The sequence below is a fragment of the Pongo pygmaeus genome, chromosome 3, assembly GCF_028885625.2.
Source record: "Pongo pygmaeus isolate AG05252 chromosome 3, NHGRI_mPonPyg2-v2.0_pri, whole genome shotgun sequence".
In the NCBI taxonomy this organism is placed as follows: domain Eukaryota; kingdom Metazoa; phylum Chordata; class Mammalia; order Primates; family Hominidae; genus Pongo; species Pongo pygmaeus.
In genome coordinates, this window is record NC_072376.2 from 108,921,615 (window position 1) to 108,942,464 (window position 20,850).

Sequence of the window (20,850 nt, forward strand, 5' to 3'; positions counted from 1 at the left end):
GAAGCTTAGTTTGGCAGGATATGAAATTCTGGGTTGAAAATTCTTTTCTTTAAGAATATTGAATATTGGCCCCCACTCTCTTCTGGCTTGTAGGGTTTCTGCCGAGAGATCCGCTGTTAGTCTGATGGGCTTCCCTTTGATGGTAACCCGACCTTTCTCTCTTGCTGCCCTTAACATTTTTTCCTTCATTTCAACTTTGGTGAATCTGACAATTATGTGTCTTGGAGTTGCTTCTCGAGGAGTATCTTTGTGGCGTTCTCTGTATTTCCTGAATCTGAATGTTGGCCTGCCTTGCTAGATTGGGGAAGTTCTCCTGGATAATATCCTGCAGAGTGTTTTCCAACTTGTTTCCATTCTCCCTGTCACTTTCAGGTACACCAATCAGACGTAGATTTGGTCTTTTCACATAGTCCCACATTTCTTGGAGGCTTTGCTCGTTTCTTTTTATTCTTTTTTCTCTAAACTTCCCTTCTCGCTTCATTTCATTCATTTCATCTTCCAGGGCTGATACCCTGTCTTCCATTTGATCGCATCGGCTCCTGAGGCTTCTGCATTCTTCACGTAGTTCTCGAGCCTTGGTTTTCAGCTCCATCAGCTCCTTTAAGCACTTCTCTGTATTGTTTATTCTAGTTATACATTCTTCTAAATTTTTTTCAAAGTTTTCAACTTCTTTGCCTTTGGTTTGAATATCCTCCTGTAGCTCGGAGTAATTTGATCATCTGAAGCCTTCTTCTCTCAGCTCGTCAAAGTCATTCTCCATCCAGCTTTGTTCCATTGCTGGTGAGGAACTGCGTTCCTTTGGAGGAGGAGAGGTACTCTGCTTTTTAGAGTTTCCAGTTTTTCTGCTGTTTTTTCCCCATCTTTGTGGTTTTATCTACTTTTGGTCTTTGATGATGGTGATGTACAGATGGGTTTTTGGTGTGGATGTGCTTTCTGTTAGTTTTCCTTCTAACAGACAGGACCCTCAGCTGCAGGTCTGTTGGAGTACCTGGCCGGTCATGTGAGGTATCAGTCTGCCCCTGCTGGGGGGTGCCTCCCAGTTAGGCTGCACGGGGGTCAGGGGTCAGGGACCCACTTGAGGAGGCAGTCAGCCCGTTCTCAGATCTCCAGTTGTGTGCTGGGAGAACCACTGCTCTCCTCAAAGCTGTCAGACAGGGACATTTAAGTCTGCAGAGGTTACTGCTGTCTTTTTGTTTGTCTGTGCCCTGCCCCCAGAGGTGGAGCCTACAGAGGCAGGCAGGCCTCCTCGAGCTGTGGTGGGCTGCACCCAGTTCAAGCTTCCCGGCTGCTTTGTTTACCTAAGCGAGCCTGGGCAATGGCGGGCGCCCCTCCCCCAGCCTCGCTGCGGACTTGCTGTTTGATCTCAGACTGCTGTGCTAGCAATCAGCGAGACTCCGTGGGCGTAGGACCCTCTGAGCCAGGTGCGTGCTATACTCTCCTGGGGCACCGTTTCCTAAGCCCGTCGGAAAAGCACAGTATTCGGGTGGGAGTGGCCCGATTTTCCAGGTGCCCTCTGTCACCCCTGGAAAGGGAACTCCCTGACCCCTTGCACTTCCCGAATGAGGCAATGCCTCGCCCCTGCTTCGGCTGGCGCACGGTGCACTCACCCACTGACCTGCGCCCACTGTCTGGCACTCCCTAGTGAGATGAACACGGTACCTCAGATGGAAATGCAGAAATCACCCATCTTCTGCGTCGCTCGCGCTGGGAGCTGTAGACCGGAGCTGTTCCTATTTGGCCATCTTGGCTCCTCCTCCGTATTATTTTCTTTACACAGGTGAAGATATTGAGACTTATAGATGTCAAGAAATGTGTCTAAATGGACAAGGGACTGTGGAAGGTAGGAAGAACAGATATGCCATCTTGCTCCTGCCAAGAAACAAAAGTACTATATTTAAGAGTAACAAGGTAACTGTCATCTGCTTCTTTAATTCATTTGTACATGTATAGTTTCTAATTTTTTTCAATATTTACACAGGAAATTTGCAAGTGCTTCAGATATAAAAGAACACAACAAAAGAAAATAGAAGGAAACACTGCCCAAATTAACTCATTTTCCAAAATATATGCTGCCCATGTATTTTGTTGAAAAATATATAACATAAATGATAGCACATAGCAACATTTAACAACATGAAGAGACATGATTAAAAATTATTGAAATTGCAAACTCTACCATCATAGTCAGGCACATCCTCTGACAATCTTAATTTCTGAAAAAATATTTGTCAATTTGAATTAAACTGTACATTGCATGAAATCTGGATGTTTCCCTTCAAGTACTTATTAGGGCAATATGCAATAACAATATGAAACAGTAAGCAACTCATATAAATACTAGGAAAACACTATTTTATGAAATAATATAAAGATAAAAACAGTGAAACATGATAAATTACTTTCAGGTTAACAAAATTGTATGTTTCTTTTACTACCCTCCCCTCCAAAAAAAAATAGGTTGAAACATTACTTGCTGCTATGTTCAGAGCTCTTGGCTTTGGTTTAGAAGGCAATACAAGTTCTAACATAATCATTATTTAATTTGCATAAGAATCCTAAATATTATACATTCTTATGTATGAAAGATGTAATAGTGGAGAAAGATCCATAAAACATAACAAGTAATAATATGCTAAGTTTTGGAGATGGAAGTGACACATAAAATGGGCTTTGGTACTATCACTTGAAGATACATTTGTTTTGTTTTAAGTTAGGTATGAATAGATTTGTCAGGTACTAACAGCAACCTCTGTATCTTTAGACACTAATTCCATTTTTTGTAGCTATGCCCAGGTTGTCCTTAGAGCCTCTGGGGTGTGCTCATTGATGCTATGCAATGACTTTGTTCAGGCAGTGGAATGTTGCTGCCATTAGAGAGTTCGTGAGTCCAGCAGGGTCAGACAAGTGCTGGGATTTACTTGCAAGAGTTTCCACTAAGTCATATCACTCAAGCAATAGCTTGTTTGGTTTGACAAGTGCAATAACTATCAAATAGTCTGCTTGCAATTTATGTTTTACTAGCCCTTGCTAAGAACTATGGTCTTCTGTGTATTTTGACTGATGTGTCTCTACTATACAATATGGCCCTGGTGGAGGGTACCAGAGGAGGAGAAACAACCTTGCCATTCATCATCAAATAATATAAAAGGTGATTTCTTTGCCTTGAGGTAGAAAATAAAGATAAATATGCATTTTGTATTTAATAGTCTCCGAAGGAAGTTTATTACTGATTTAAGGAAAAAAAATATGACACATATATAATTTATAGAGAATGAAGTTTTATATAAGAGATTTTCTTGAAACTGGAAAGGAGCATAAAAGATAGAGCAAGAGAAATTAAGTAAAATATTAAATCTTAGTTCATTAAATTAAAATATAATATTAGTAGAAAAGCCAATAATAATAATGTTGACAAATATTTATTGAGCATTTATCATGTGCCACCCAGTTCTGAACACTTTCCATGTTTCATCTCATTTATCTTTGAGACACCACATGAAATAGGTAATATTATTATCATTATTTATGAATGAGTAACTGAGGCTCAGAGAGGATAAATAACCTGCCTGAGATAACAGTAAATTTCAGAACTGAAGGATGATGATATAATTATAACGAAATGGCTTTAAAAAGCTATTACCAATATTCATATATTTATTGAAAGCTAATTGTAATAATAGGAGTTAGCAAGTAGCAATTGCATAGTATTTTACATGGGTCACCTGGATTAATTCTGGTAACAGCTGTATGGAATAGAAATTTTTGTTTTTATCACTATAGATAGGGAAATTAAGGCTTGAAGGAGTTAAATAACAACTTCAAAATCACTCAGGTAGTGATACAGCTGGGGTTTAAGCTATCTTTTACTCCATAAATATTTCTCTTAACCACTATTATATTCCATTTTATATCTTTCAATTTAATAAGTTATATTAATACACAATGCACAGATATACATATGCATACATACAAATGTGCATACACACAATTACATGTTGTTTTGTCACAGAATAATAGAATAATAAGAGTAATGACATGTGTAGAAAACAGAAATACAAGTGTCATAGGAAAAAAAATCTTTTGTGCACACTCGAATAGATTACTTACCTTCTGCCTACTCCAGAGAAAGATTCCAAATTTAATGTTGCAATAAAAAGAACTGGCACAAGTTTCAGCCCATTGCCCCATGCTGCATCAAGTTTTTTAGTAAGAAAAATAGAACATCAAAAATAGACTTCTATACGAAACACATTGTTCTATAATTTGCCCCTGGATAAACACACAAATGGCTTCTACATAGTATAAACATATATCATTTAAATAATTCAGAATAGCTAAGGGGATTGAAATAAATAAAAAGTAAGGTTGCTAGCCTTTCATAATAGTTGCTAGAGCCTGAGTGTTTTTTTAAAGCCAGTATTGTTCATATTTATTTCTCCTTTCATCCTATGTAGTATTCAAGAACTTATAAAAGTGCATAATTTTTAGCCTTTTATTTATTTATACAAAGTAATTCTGGCATATATACCACCACTGGCTCTAACAAATATGACAATGCAGCAAATAAAAACATGCTTCATTTATTACATTGCAGAGTGGTTCTGTTCAGTGTGCAACCATTTCTTGAAATATATTTTTGATGATAAGTCACCTGGCTCTATTCAGAGATTGAAATAAAAGATGGAAATGTGGATGTAAGCTAGAAAATACTAATGACACTGTATGGTTTGTACTGTCCTCAGCCACTCTGTTGTCTCGGGGCTTGGGAGTCACATATGGAATATTGCAATCTACCATAAAGGTTAGGTGTTTCTCAAATGGCAGGCCTCTCTCCATGGAAGCCACAAAATAAGCTGGCACATGTCTCAGGAAAGTAATTTTAATATTTTTAAAAATATATTTATATGCAAACAAATACAGATAAGCTATGGTAAAGAGGAAAAAATGTTGAGGTTCTTTTACAGAAAAGAGAACGCTTAACAGAAAGTTCACATATATGGAGAGCCTCTAGAGATTCCATTCCTCAATCCCCCTTTGCTGCTAGAACTTTTTAAAAGGAAATGTTTGAAAACCCAGAAGGTGCTGTTGGTGGAATATGAGGTAGGGAAAAGTTATTTCATCATTGGTAATGACTTGAATGACAATCTTTATTTCCTTCCCTGGCAAATAAGTACTGCACAGTGGAATTAGGGCTCTGCCTTCGTGTTTTTATGACAAAATTCGTCTCCAACCAAGTGTAGTTTTCTGCAATAACCCTTGTCCACTCACTGACTAGTATGTAAGCTCTTATAAATGAGCTTAAAAAGATGTCTTATGTATTTTAAGATTATAAATGTACACACCTTGAATTAGAGTGATTATTTGAATGTTGTTCCCATTTGTCAAAAACAGATATGATCTGTTAGAAGCCTAGGGTATATAAATATACATATAGAGTATTATATATTATATATAATAATAAACAAATTTACTTCAATTCCTTATGGAAAATGTTATAATAATTTTTTAAAATTTTTATTTTAGAGAAAGGTTCTCTATCACCCAGGCTAGAGTATGGTGGCACAATTATAACTCACTTCATCCTCAAAAGTGACCCTCCTACCTCAACCTCCTGAGTAGCTAAGATCATGGGCATGTATTAACATGCCCTGCTGACTTTAATTTTTTTTTTTTTAAGAGATGGGGGTCTTGCTATGTTGTCCAAGCTGGTCTTGAATTCCTGGCCTCAGGTGATCCTTCCACTTCAGCCTCCCAAAGTGCTGGGATTACAGGTGCGAGACACTGTACCTGGCCCTATAACAATTGTTATAAGAGTTATAGTTCTCCTTTTCCCTCTTCCTCCCTATATAATGTCTTTTAAGAAGTCTGCAGATGATGAACACCAAATTTGTTATTTTTAGTCAACCATCCATTCTTCCTGCCTTCGGATCCTGAGCAAATCATGCTGGATCCCTAATCAAGACTTCATAAAGCATGTATTACTTTATGAGCAGAGTGGGCCACTGCAATTAAAAAAAAGAAACAAGAAATTAGAGGTCAGAAACTTGGAAAGAGAGAAATAAAATTATCACAATTTACAGATGGTAAAACTGGGTACTAGAAACACAAGAAAAACAACAACAAAGTCTTTTCATACTACAAGAGAATGTGCTTAGGTAGCTGCTTATCAGATCATTTATTTTTTAAAGTGGTTTTCCCATAGTCCATGAAGGAAAACACCATGAAATATCAAATAACCCATCTACTAAAGCAATGAGAAAGATAAAATATTAAGAAACAAACATATAAGAAATAAGAAAAAATCTCTATAAAAAAATTATTAAACACCATCGTGGAACATTCTCAAAAAGATGAACAAATGGTAATACACATTCTATCATTAGCTAGGAAAACAATATTAATTCAATGAAGTCTAATTTGAAAATATAACCACAGTACAATGCCAATATTGTTTTTACACCTTACTGGAAATAGTCAAGCTATTTCTAAACTTATCCTAAAAATAAAATGAATAACATAATTGAACTTCTGAACATGCATAGCCTCATGAATCAATGGAAAAACAGAGTCCAAAGATAGACAGATTTGCTATATCCCACACTGGCACCTAGATAAAAGTTAATTACAAAGTTATTTAGTAATCTAAGAACAATTAATTTAGTATGTATTAAAGACGTACTTGACAAAAATGGGATTATAATATTTTTAAACAATAATTTTCTTTTGAAACAATTTTGACTGGTTCTTTTTTTTGTCCAAAATAAAGTATGTTTTAGTATCTAATATGCACATAAAACAGTAAATCAAACACAAACACAATCTTAGCTACATAGAACTATTTTATTTTCTTCTTTTCTTACAGCCTCACAATTTATTTTAATCTCAATTTGCTCCCATTGAAGTATCACACACATACAGAGAAGTACACAGATTATAATTTGTACAGCTCAGTGATAACGCATTCACATAGTCACAATTCAGATGAAGATATAGAATCTTACCGTCATCCCAGAAGTCTCCATTTCATCCCCTCCCAGTTATTACCACATCTCTAAGGGAGTGGTTACTTTGATTTCTCTCATCATAATTTTTTTTTGCCTGTGATTGAGTTTTGTATAAATGACATAAAATGTTACAAATTATTTTGTGTCTTGCTTCTTTCACTCACCATTGTGTCTGTGAGATTTCCATGCTTCGTAGAGCCCCATAGAATTTACCATTCTAATGGTGGACATTTGCATTGTTTGAAGATTTTGGAAAAACTGCCATGAACAATCTTGATCTACGTTTAATAAATCATTAAGTATTTATAAGCTAAACTTTAGTAAATATTGTAAAACTGTTTTCTAAATCAGTTGTACCAATCTATATTCTAACCAATAGTGAATGAACATTCTATTTGCTCCATATCCTCACCAACACTTAAAATCATCTTTTATTATTATTATTAATTATTGCCACTGCTGTGATGAAGCTATGACATTCATTTTAGGCTTTAGTTTTATTTACCTCATAACTACTGATGTTGAAATTCTTTACATTGATTTATTGGTCATTTGATTACTTTTTGTAAGGACCAGTTCAAACCTTATAGATGTTATAAAATTTGTGTTTTCTTTTTTACTTATTTAGGAATTCTTTGTTTATTCTCTGTATAAGTCCTTTGTTGAATATAAATATATCTTTTCTCGCTCTGTGACTTGCATTTTCTCCCTTTTAATGGTTTCTTTTGATAAACCAAATTTCTAATTTTAATGGAGTTCAATTACCAATCTTTTTTATGGTTAGTACTTTCTGTAGCTAGTTTAAAAATTCTTTTTCTACCCCCAAAGTGATAGATATTATATTATTTCTAGAAGCATTATTTATTTAACAGTCAAATATATCTCAATCTACCTAAACTGATTTTGTGTACAATGTGATGTAAATAGGTTTGTTTTCCTATGCAGATATACAATTACTCAGCATTTTTCCCTACTGTGTTGCAGAGACATCTTTGTCTTACTCAAGTCAGTTTATGTGCTATTTATTACATCCTATTTGTCTATTTGCTTATCCTTGAGTTAATACAACTGTTTTAACAAGTGAGACTTTACTAGAAGCTTTGATGACAATTGGGAATTGTATCTTCCAACAATGTTCTTTTCCTAAAAATTGTCCTTATTCTTAGTTATCTCATTTCTATATGAGTTGAAATAGGCTCATCAATTATACAGTGCTGATATTTTTATTGAGATTGCACTGAATCTATAGTATTATTTCAGAAGAAGTCACAAGTGTACAAAAGAGTCTTCTCCATTGATTAATCTTTCTTAATTTATCTAATTAATATTCTTTGTTGTAGAAGTCTTAAGCAAGTTTCTTAGTTTAATTTTTTGATCAATAATATATTTTTTTTAAATTATACTTTAAGTTTTAGGGTACCTGTGCACAACGTGCAGGTTAGTTACATATGTATACATGTGCCATGTTGGTGTGCTGCACCCAATAACTCGATAATATCTTTTTAAAATTGTATTTCTTAGTTATTGTTTGTAAGAAAAAAACTTACTTTTTTATGTCAACATTTAATACATTGACCTTTCTAAAGTCATATATTGACTCTAATTGTCTAATATTCTTTTGAATTTCCTATATACTAAAATTTTCTGTGAATAATTACAGTGTTATGTCTTCCTTTGCAATACCTATGCCATTTATTTATTTTTCTTTCATCAGTAAACTCTCTCCAATAAAGTGTTGAATAGAAAGGATGTTAGAAATCTTCTCTATCTCATTCCTGGATTCACAGGGAAATTTTACAATATATCACCATTAAATAGGATGTTAGCTGTAAGATTTTGGTAGATACCCATATCATATTAAGTAAACTCTCTTCTATTTTTAGTCTGCTTGATATTTTTTAAAATTATAAATAGTTGGTGAATTTTACCAATTTTTTTGCATTTAGTAGTATAATCATATGATGATTTTCCTTCCATACTATGTTAATGTAGATAATTACATTGATACATTTTTAAATGCTTATATAGTTTTGCTCTGTGTCCCCACCTAAATTTCATCTGGAATTGTAATCCCCATAATTCCTAAATGTCGGGGGAGAAATTTAGCGGATCATGAGAGCGGTTTCCCCCATGTTGTTGATAGTGAGTGAATTCTCACAAGATCTGATGGTTTTATAAATAGCAGTTTTTCCTGTAGTCACGCACTTCCTGCATGACTTCTTCACCCTGTGAAGAAAGTACTTCTTTCTCCTTCCTGTTCCACCATGATTATAAGTTTTCTGAGGCCTCCCCAGGCATGCAGAACTGTGAGTCAATTAAGCCTCCTCTGTTTATAAATTACCAAATCTCGGGTATTTCCTTGCAGCAATGTGAAAATGAACTAATACCCATGCTGAACCTATTTTGAATTTGTAGATTAAGTCAAATTTGTAATGATATCTTTTTTAATATATGCCTGAAATAGATTCTTATTTAAAAATTTTATCTCTTTGTTTTTGAGATTATCCTATTCCCTCTTTATTTCTGGAACTCCAATATACCTGAATATTAGACTTTATTCCATATACCTTATAGCTCTTATAACTTTTTCTGCATTTTCAATTATTTTTTCTTTGTGAACTTCAATTTGGTATTTTCTACTAAACTATCTTTTGCTTCCCTAATTCTTTTTTCTGCTCTGTCTAGTGTGCTATTAATGTTCACTGACTTTTAATTTTATTAATTTATTTTTTCAGTTTTAGAGCATTTGTTTGATTATCTTTGGTGGATTTCAAATCTCTATCTTTCTGTATTTTTGACTATATGAATTAACATTATTTTTAAATCTGTTTTCTTAATGATCTATTTCCATTTTCTATTTTTTTCCCTAGATTTTCAATTGTTGCATTGTGCTATTTGATTACTATGATCTCAATGTTTGTGTTCTCCCAAAATTTCTGTTGAAACTGAATCATCAATTTGATGTTGTTAGTAGGTGGGGTCATTAGGGGGTGATTAGGTCATGAGGGTGGAGCCCTCATGAATAAGATGAGTGCTCTTATAAAAGAGGCCCAAGGCAGCTGCTTTACACCTTTTACCATATAAAGACTCAGTGAGAAGACACCATTTATGAGAAATAGGACCACATCAGACACTGAATCTTCCAGGGACTTAATCTTTATGTCCCAGCCTCCAGATCCTATAATCTTTATGTCCCAGCCTCCAGAAATGTTGTTTATAATCCACCCAATCTATGGTATTTTTTTAATAGCAGCCCAAATAGAACTAGACATTGATAAAACTGATTTGTAATATTATTAAGAACCTTATAATATCAGTAGAGGCTCTTGTATTATTAAGTTTTTCCTAAATAAAATTTTTTCTGGCCAGTTGTTAATAGCACCTTAAATTGATGTGGGATTGAGATGAGATTTACTGATATACTTCATTTTCAAGCCCAGCCCAAAGTAGAAACATATAAAGATTTTCTTCTCCAACATGATTTTTCAAAGATATAGTTTTCATTTGTGCATAAATATCTTGTCACTATAGGACTTGGCAGAGACTTATTCAACTGGTTCAAGTGAAGAAACAATGCCTGCTAATTAGGCTACTTTGAGTGACCATTTATCATTTTCAAATAATTCGACAAAATTTGGTTTAGTATTTCCTCAAATATACCACTGAAATTCACCTTTCAGCTCCAAAGTTTTTCCCGAGAGCTCTCCCTCTGTTATGGATCCAAATTTGTTTATGTTTTCAAAGATTTATGTGCTCTTTGTCCAAGTTTTTATATATTTAAAAAATTTCCTCAAGTAAACTGATCATTTAATAAAGTAAATTATTTTGTGCCGTTATCCAGACACTTTAGTTTTCATTTCCTCTGTAAGTATTTTTGACACCAGTATTTCTCTATGAATAAATAAGTGTTATATGACAGTTTCAAGATTTTATTTTGTACAATAGACAAAACCTCTCATAGAGCCAACCACTCATGGGATAACATCGGTAAAGAAGCCAACACAATTCCTCCTGAACAGAATTTTCTAGACATGAAAACAAAATATTAAATACATCTTGGCATTTTCTTGTTTTAGATAGTACTTTGCAGCAGAGAAACATTGTTCATGAATTTCACCAACATTTACACCTTTTACAAATGCTAGAGTTTGACATTTAATGTTAAAATCAGTTAACTCGTCAATCTACAAGGACAAACTGTTGTTCTTCCATTTGTTACCCTGAAATGTCTTCAAGCTTCAGGTGCCTTCAATATTTCAGTCTGTCATACTGTTAGACAGTGGGGTCTTCAATTTATCCAGTTACATCTTGACCTACCATTTTTTCACTACAATTTTACAAGCTGGATCATTATGTTCCCATCAACTATTTAACTTTTCCTTTTTTGGTCAATAACTGCTGCTACTAAATAACTTGGTTCTTGAGACTTTTTATTGAATGTGACTTTTTTTTTACAAAAACTTTATTGAATTTATTGATGATTCCAGTACCATTTATAGCACCTCTACTTGCTGGGCAAATGTAGTTTATTAAGTGTATTTTCAAATTTGTTGGAAGTATTCCTTCATTTAGAAATTGTTTGCAACAGGATATAACAGCTTGGATTATTAGTTCATGTAAAACTAATTAATAATTAACATTTATGTTAAAGACAAGTTTCATTGTTGTTGTTGTTGCTGTAGTTTTTGTATTTTTCTTGGTTGCTGTGCTGCCAATTACTTTGAAATGACTGAATAGCTTAATCATGTATTACCAATCTTATCAAACTATCCATAGAAACGTCTAAAATCATCCTCTTCCATCTCACACTTCAAGTTAAGGAAACACCATTATGGATGTGCAAAAATGTTTGTGAACAGAAATATGAATAACATAAAAGTGGACAATAAATAATTTAAAAAGAAAATAACAAAAAACGTTAAAACTTAACAACTCTTCCAACCTACGCTATTCATATTCTGCGGCACTTAACAATAATAGCAAAGTATCAGGAGGACTCCCGATTCATGGAGCATAAAAATTTTGTTTTCAGACGAAGCATTTTCAATGATACATGTGGGACTTACTCCTGTAATTTAATAGGTGGTGCTTAAGAGAAGGCTTAAAGAGGTAAAAATACAGAGAGAGTGACATTATCAGCCTACTGTCCTCCTCTTTCTCAATAGAGCACTGATATGATTTGTCTGTGTCCCCACCCGAATCTAATATTGAATCGTATTTCCTATAATCCCTACGTGTTGTGGGACAGATCCCATGGGAGGTAATTGAATCATGGGGGCAGTGACCCCCATGGTGTTCTCATAATAGTGAGTAATCATGAGATCTGACGATTTTATAAAGAAAGGGCTTTTCCCCTTTTGCTTGGCAATTCTCCTTGGTGCTGCCACGTGAATAAGGATGTGTTTGCTTCCTTTTCCCCCATGATTGTAAGTTTCCTGAGGCCTCCCAGCCATGCTGAACTGTGAATCAATTAAACCTCTTCTCTTTATAGTCCACCTCTTCTCATTATAGTCCACTTCTCTTTATAGTCCATTAGCATGATAATGGACTAATACAAGCACTCACTGATTTTTAATGTTCCCCCACCTCCTTACCTGACCCCAGTTTGATGTCAAAACCTGAGAACATACACAAAAGGCTCAACCAAATCATTATGGTGTCCTACTGTGCACTGCTATATAGGACTGAAAGATGCTAATAGAATTGCTAGAGCTGTTGTCTATTACTCTGAGCTCTATGACTGTGCACCACACAGTTCAAAATTATTTCCTTTTAGTCTTAAGATCTCTCAGAACACCTAATGGCATCTCAGGATGCCTAAGGATTCTGTGAAATACTCATTGAAAAACCCTGAATCTGGCCAGGCACAGTGGCTCACGCCTATAATCCTAGCACTTTGGGAGGCCAAGGTGGGCAGATCAGCTGAAGTTGGGAGTTCAAGACCAACCTGACCAACATGGAGAAACTTTGTCTCTACTAAAAATGCAAAAAATTAGCCAGGTGTGGTGGTGGGCACCTGTAGTCCAAGCTACTTAGGAGGCTGAGGCAGGAGAATTGCTTGAACCTAGGAGGCGGACATTGCAGTGAGTCAAGATCACGCCATTGCACTCCAGCCTGGGCAACAAGAGTGAAACTCTGTCTCAAAAAAAAAAAAAAAAGAAAGAAAAAAAGAAAAACTCTGAATCCATATCTAAACCATAGTAACATTAACTATTGTAACAGTGAAGTCATAGTCTTATATTACTGACACGCCTGTCTTAAAAAATGCAGGCAAATTGCCAGGGAAGAAATAAGCAGTCTTTTTTAGTATTGGTCTTGTAAAACCTAAGAAAGGCAATTTTTTTATAAAGTGTCTGTGTGTGTGTGTGTGTGTGTGTGTGTGTGTGTGAAAAGACACATATTATAGAAATAAAGATGAATACTCTTTCATACATTTTTACATACATGATGTTGACTTATAAGCAGAACACTAAACCCTAGCTAATCCTTGATTTCTATTGCAATATACCAGAGGAAAATTACAAAATCTCTAGTAAACAGCTCATAGTGACAGTAATTTTCTTCAAGGCAAAAAGTATGTTTTCCCAAAGGGCATCTATGAGATCCTCAGAGGGCATAAGCAGATTAAAAAGGCCAGATAACTCTATTATTTTCTCCATCACTTTAAACCCATTTGAGAATCATTGTTTTGGCCCTACAACTTTTCATAGTTCTTCATGCCCAACTTAGAAAATATGTACTGTTGTATGCACTATGTTGCCTTAATATTGTCAACAATTCAATTTTAGAATCTATTTTTAACTGATTATACTTATTAAGATTGACTTGTTAATTGTGGTAACAAAAATAACTTGAAAAATGAGAAATAAATAATTATACTTTTAGCTTTTTAAAGGTAAAGTTATTTTTGCCATTATAAGAGGTTTTCATTTTGAAAGAGTTATTATAAAAATATTAGTTCAAATCCTATTATACTCTCAGCATTTTTATTGATGTTCTCAACTTAGCGGGTAATACCTAGCTATGTACACAAGATCTTCTATACTTACATAGCAACTTTTACCTCTATTACCACCTGATAAGCAGCAAAAGGAGGATAAATGGCACTGATAAAGACAGAGGAAAAGGCAAACATATGAATCTTCCAGTTAGTTCTCTGTATGCCAACTTTCTCTGGAGAGGTACAATTAGATTTAGTTGTTTAGTTGTTAAATGCATTAGTTTCTTTGTGTTACTTAACACAAACTGGGTGGCTTAAAACAACATAAATTTATTCTCTCAAAGTTCTGTAGGCTAAGAAGTCTGAAATCAAAATGTGGGCACCTCTGTACTCCCTGTAAAACCCCTAGCGGGAGAATCCTTTTCTAGCTTTTTTCAGCTTCCGGTGGCTCCAGGTGTTCCCTGGATTATGACCACATCACTCCAATCTCTGTATCCATAGTCATATGACCTCTTCCTCTTCTCTGTATTTGTTTCATTTTGTATTTCTCAGTCTAATCTCCCTCTATCTTATAAAGATACACATGATTGCATTTAGGGTCTGACTGCATGAACCACAGGATAAGCTTCTCGTCTCAAGACCTGTAATTTAATCCCCACATGCAAACATCATTTACAAAATAAGGTAATAATCTTATTTTGGAGGACACCATCTAGACCATTACAATCTGCCCTCTGTTACTCAAAATTCACATCTGTTCCGCATTCACAGTATATTCACCCCAGCCCAACCTCCCCGAAATACTCAGCCCATTTAAAGCATTAATGCTAAATCCAAAATCTCATCTAAATATTATTAGTTCAAAGGTGCCAAATTTCATCATATAATTCATCTAAAACAGGTATGGATAGGACTTAGGATATGATCCATCCTCATGCAAAGGTTTTCTATTACATTAGTGGACCTATGAAACCAGAAAAAAATATCTACTTCCAAAAGGCTTATTTATCTACTTCCAAATTGTCTACTTCCAAAATGGTACAACAGGATTAATATAACAGTCACAGTTATTTCCATTTTAAAAATAGAACATGGAATAATAAAGCGGTTATTGATCCCAAGCAAGTTCTAAATCCAACAGGGAAAATTTCATTAGGTTTCAAGGCCTAAGAATCATCCCCTATCACTTGAGGCTCTATTTCTAGGTCTCTGGCTCTGCCCTCCGTGCTCCTGGGTGTCCCAGCCTTTATCTCTTTAGCTACAGCTTTATTCTCTAGGCCCAAAGCTCTGCTGTTGGAGTAATTCTTCCTCTTTCTTGAAGGATAGCACATGTTTGCTGGTGAGAAGTTCCAACAGTTTTTTTTTTTCCTGCCTATAGAGTCCCCCAAGTCTCATAGTCTTCCTTCATTTTGCCCTATTTCTCTTTCATTCCAAACTATGTTCCTGATGATGTAACACTCTCAGAAACCTTACGGAACTCCTGTGTATGTCACAGGAATTCACACCATTAGTTAAGAAGGTCCTGCCGTTGCTCCTAGAAAATCTCACATTTAGTTCTCACTTCCACTGATTAAATATACCCTTTATTCATATGCCTAATTTCTTCAGTAAAAAATTGCACAGCTACACCCTTAGCTGTGTCTCCCACAGCATGCTTTCCTAACAATTAATCTCCTAAATTTCTTATATTCATTGATATATAAATAAGCTAACAATTTGCCAAGTCATTAAGTGCTAGTTCATGTTTGTTTAACAGTCCTGAGAAGTTTTCTCCCACACCAACCAAATCTTATTCTCCAACACCATCCGAATGTCCTACAATTCAATTTCATTCTGACACTAAATACCCAGATTTAGCATCAGACTCTACATATTTAAGTACACAGTCCCATGAGACAGCCTTCACTTCAGACACCAGTCATAAGTATCAGCTCCCTATCCCCAGGTTAATATAAACTTCTGTCCCACTTGGCTACAAAGTTGGAAGTTCCCAAAACCCACCTGTCAGGTTAGATCATTTGCTAGGATTGCTCACACAATTTAGGAAAATGCTATACTTTCCATTATAGTTTATTATAAAGATACAAAAGAACCGCCAGATGAAGAAATACATAGGATAAGATTTGGAAGGGTCCCAAACTCACAATTCTTTTTTCTATGAAGTTGGGCTGTACCACCCTCTCAGCATGTGGATGTGTTCACCAACTTAGAAGCTCCTAAATCCTTTTGATTAAAGGGTTTTTTTTTTTTTTTTTTTTTGGTTTGGTTGTTTTTTGTTTTTTATGGTTTCATTATACAGGCATAATTGTGGACATTAGTAATTAACTCATTCTCCATCCCATCCACCCTTTCCTGAAGGATGGGAGGAGGGGCTAAAAATTCCAAGCTTCTAATTAAAGTTTGGTCTTTCTGGCAATCAGCTCGTATCCTGAAGCTCTCTAGGGACCTGCTAATATTTGCCTTTTTAGAACAAAAGATGTTCTTATCACCTTTATCACTCAGCAAATTACAAGCCTCTTAGGAGCTTTGTACTAGGGATAAAAAACAAATATCTTTTTTATTATACCATAAATTCTTCCAAAACAGGATATTGGGTATAGAGAATCACCTATCTCCACTGTAAAAGTAAATCTTTCTGAGATTTACACATTCTCCAGATGCGAATGTTTCAATGTTGACAATGCAGAAAGAAGATAGAACTAAGTTGATTCTATTGAAATCTCCTGGAAAAGAGCCTCAAGTGTACCATCTGTATGTTAATACATCATAAGGCAGTGCATATTAAAATTATTTACTTCATAGTTTATAGTGCAGATTTCATATTATAATCATTTTATGTAATTGAAAGAAATCTCAAAATCTCATCACAACATAATTTTTCTATTAAAATTCTACATTTTGCTACTATGTTATAGTTTAATAAATCAATGCAAAGCAATGGATTAATTTTTATTAGAATCAATATAAGAAGTGTAACTTTATCTGCTCTGACTATATTAATAAGTAATTAGTCACATTTTCTTGCTTCTTAGGACATCCCAATCCACCAAGTCAGTGTGATTCTCAAACTTTAGCATGCATCGTATTCATCTGGAAGTCTTGTGAAAATATTATGCTTAGCCCTAGAGTTTCTGATTTAATAAATCTGGGGTAAGTCCTAATAGTAATAATTTGCATTTCTGACAAGTTCCAAAGTAATTCTTCCGGTAAAGATTCTAGTTCAGAATCTGCACTGAGGATAACTACACTAAGTAACCAGTAAGTACTATTAAAAATTTGTTCTATGGATCACCACAAGCAGAAACACTTGGAGCTTGTTAGAAATGAAAGTGTTGAGTCCCATCCTGGTCTTACCAAATAAGAATCTCTGGGTTTTAACAAGTTCTTCATCTGGTTCTTACATACTTTCAAGTTTGAGGAGCACTGACTTAATTTAGACTTATGTAACTAAGATTTATATTTACACTAAGGCATCATCCCCACCCCCTCCCCTACCTTGTTATTACATACTGTGATTAGACACCAGAATAATACTTTCACCAGTTCAAATGTATATCAGATAATTAGAGTTGTTGCTATTTTTTTAAATAGGTCTATCCAAATAGATAGGGATAGATCTATTTCCTACAATCTTTACAACCTTGAGATGGCAGGGAAAAAAGCTCACAGGTTTAGTACATGTTAAATTCCATAGCTACACTGTTCAATAGGGTAGCTACTGCCCACATATATTTACCCTTAAACTGAAATAACATTAAATGAAAAACTCTGTTCCCTAGTCACAGGAGCCACATTTCAAAAGCTCTACACCAACATGTGGCTAGTGGCCACCATATGTGCATAATCACAGAAGGCTGCATTTGCAGCGCTGTTCCCGAAGTGCACCAGGGGTACATATTTTCTTTCTTTTTCAATAGTTCAGGTCATTGCATTCAAAACATATTGACTCTCTTCCCATGGCAACTGCAAGGTATTTCTTGCAATTTTCCTTAGAAAATCTACTAATTATGTCAAAAGAAGTATTTAAATAACATTACAATTATGTTTTCTTTCTGAACATATATATAGTACATTCACAGTTTTGTGCTTGAATGTTATTAAAATGCAACTTGTAACATATCCACTGCTTTTTCCAAAGGGCTCAATCATTAAAGAGAGAATTTTTAACTAATTCCAACTTTCTGGTTTTTATCTACCCCATCCTCCTCTCAGTAGTGTTGTAATCCATAGAAACATGTCTAACTTACTTGAACTTTCCAAGTTTCTTTTCATTCTGCACTGTAATAATAAGTTTTGCTTCTCTGTGCTAGAGTCACTAGAGATGCAGGAGCAAATCAAATGTTTCTTGTGTTAAAAATAACTTTTTTTTTTTTTTTGAAATGGAGTTTCGCTCTTTTTCCAGGCTGGAGCGCAATGGCGCAATCTCAGCTCACAGCAACCTCCGACTCCTGGGTTCAAGTGATTCTCCTGCCTCAGCCTCCCGAGTAGCTGGAATTATAGGCATACATCACCATGACTGGCTAATTTGTATTTTGAGTAAAGACAGGGTTTCTCCATGTTTTTCAGGCTATTCTCGAACTCCCGACCTCCTGTGATCCACCTGCCTCTACCTCCAAAGTACTGTTATTACAGGCGTGGGACACTGTACCCTACCCAAAATAACGTTTTACTTTGACAGAAAGAACCAGAATCCTAGGACTATGATATATGGAGGACATTGTGTCGTGAGAATGCCCTTCTGCTTACGTGCAGCCCAATAAGTACAACTATTTATAGAAATCCAAGAAGTATCTAGACTCTCCACAGTGTCATTTCCTCCCTGGAGGCAAATTTACTATGCAGGAAAGATCAAGATTCCTAAAATGTTGGAATACCACCACCATATTGGAATACCACCACCATGATCCATTATTCTCAGTATTAGAAACCACAAAATTTCTAAAAACCCTAAGTATCAATTTCGTAAGATTGTGGCAAATTCATTTGGTGGTAGAATTTACATTGAACCAATAGAGGAAGGGGTGTATTATTAGATTGTGTATATATATATATATGTACACACACACACACACACAGTATGACTAATAAGACAATATGATATATGACATATATGGTATATATGATAATTTATATCATATTGACTATATATAAAATAAGACAATATAATTTTTTTCCACTGAGGCATCATCCCCGCCCCACACCCCCCACCTTGTTATTACATACTGTGACTGGACACCAGAATAATATTTTCACCAGTTCAAATGTATATCAGATAATTAGAGTTGTTGTTATTTTTTAAGTGGTTCTATCCAAATAGATCTATTTCCTACAACCTTCATAGATATATCATATTTCCTTATTAGTGATATAATTTTCCAAAGAAATGCCAATATGTTTCATTATGAGATGTTGCCTCAGACCCTGCTGAGAATAATATGGGCCAAATTTTTCAATGCAATATTGCTTATTTGGCTCTCAAATAAACATATAATTTTTAGAAGGCAAAGATGGCAACATTCATTCATCCAAAAGGGTTAGTATATTATGATTGAGAAAAAAGTATTAAGCAAAGTCATATTTAATGTATTTGAGAAAGTGTCATGAAGAGGAGTTCTAAAACTTGGTATGATCTTGGCTTTCCAAGTTTAATGACCATACTAAACTCTCAAAAGCCTAAATTCCTCAAGAAATGTAAATATTTTGTAACTTTGGTTAGTTTTTGCAATCATCTCTTTCAGTGATTCTATCACCAGGTTATAAACGCTTCATCAGAGCAAATAGTAAGATCTGTTATTATGCCATAACTTGAAATATGATCCAAATTATATGCTGTGTTTTTTAAAAAGTAAAAAGCAATAAAGGTTTTGAATTTCTGACTTAAAAAGTTTGATTTATCATCCCCGGGGTTCTTTTTTTGGTCCATTTACAAGGGTAAGAAGCAAATCTTATTGTCTAATACAGTACATGATAGTATTGTTCAGATAATTTTTTCAGGAAAGCACAAACAGGAATGAGGAAAACCTATTTTAAGATTAATGGTCCATCTTACTATAGGTCCAAAGATTATGCTGTCACAGAATATTTTTACTTCCTATCTCATTTATAAACATTCAAACCTGAATTTACAAAATAGTCTAGAGGCCTCTAACAGCTCCAGTGGGTCAAGAGTCATAGCTGTAGAAGGTGAGAAACACACGACTTTCCAAGTGGTTGACATATCAGATAATGGAGGTCATTCTTTCAAGTTATTCTCCCTTAGGATGAGAGATATTACACAAGTGGATGGGGGGAGAACTGATACTATGAAACTGTTTCTGCTGAAAGGGCACACAATTTTTATTTTTGCGTGAATAAATAGCTCATTAAATTGAATACCAACGATAAGTAATTTTTTTACTGATTTGATTAACATAAAATTTTACAAATATAATGAACAATATAAATGTATATTTTAGGGACAATATTGAAATTTATCGCATTAAAATATGAGGATAACAATGGAAATGTAATTAATAACTTCTAGTAAACATGAAAAATACTTATTAAAATGAAGATGAATGAAATAGAAAATTGATATAAATATCAATTTTATGTAGATAATACGTAGATATGTAGATAATAATATAGATATATACATAAAATAATATGTAGATATATAAAGTTATGGTCCTGAGAATTCACTTTTCCCTAAAATAAATACATTCAGTGTGTTTTAAATTCATCTAATTTTATAATATTTTGAACATAAAGAGACACTTAAATGTTAAAAAATAAACCAGCAATAGTGACATTAATTACATAAAATGCTATTTTGTAAATTAAAAATTTCCTCTGAGATACTCAAAACATGTTACTGATATCATATGAATTAATTTTCTCTATACACTTTCTTAGTTTCATGTTTCA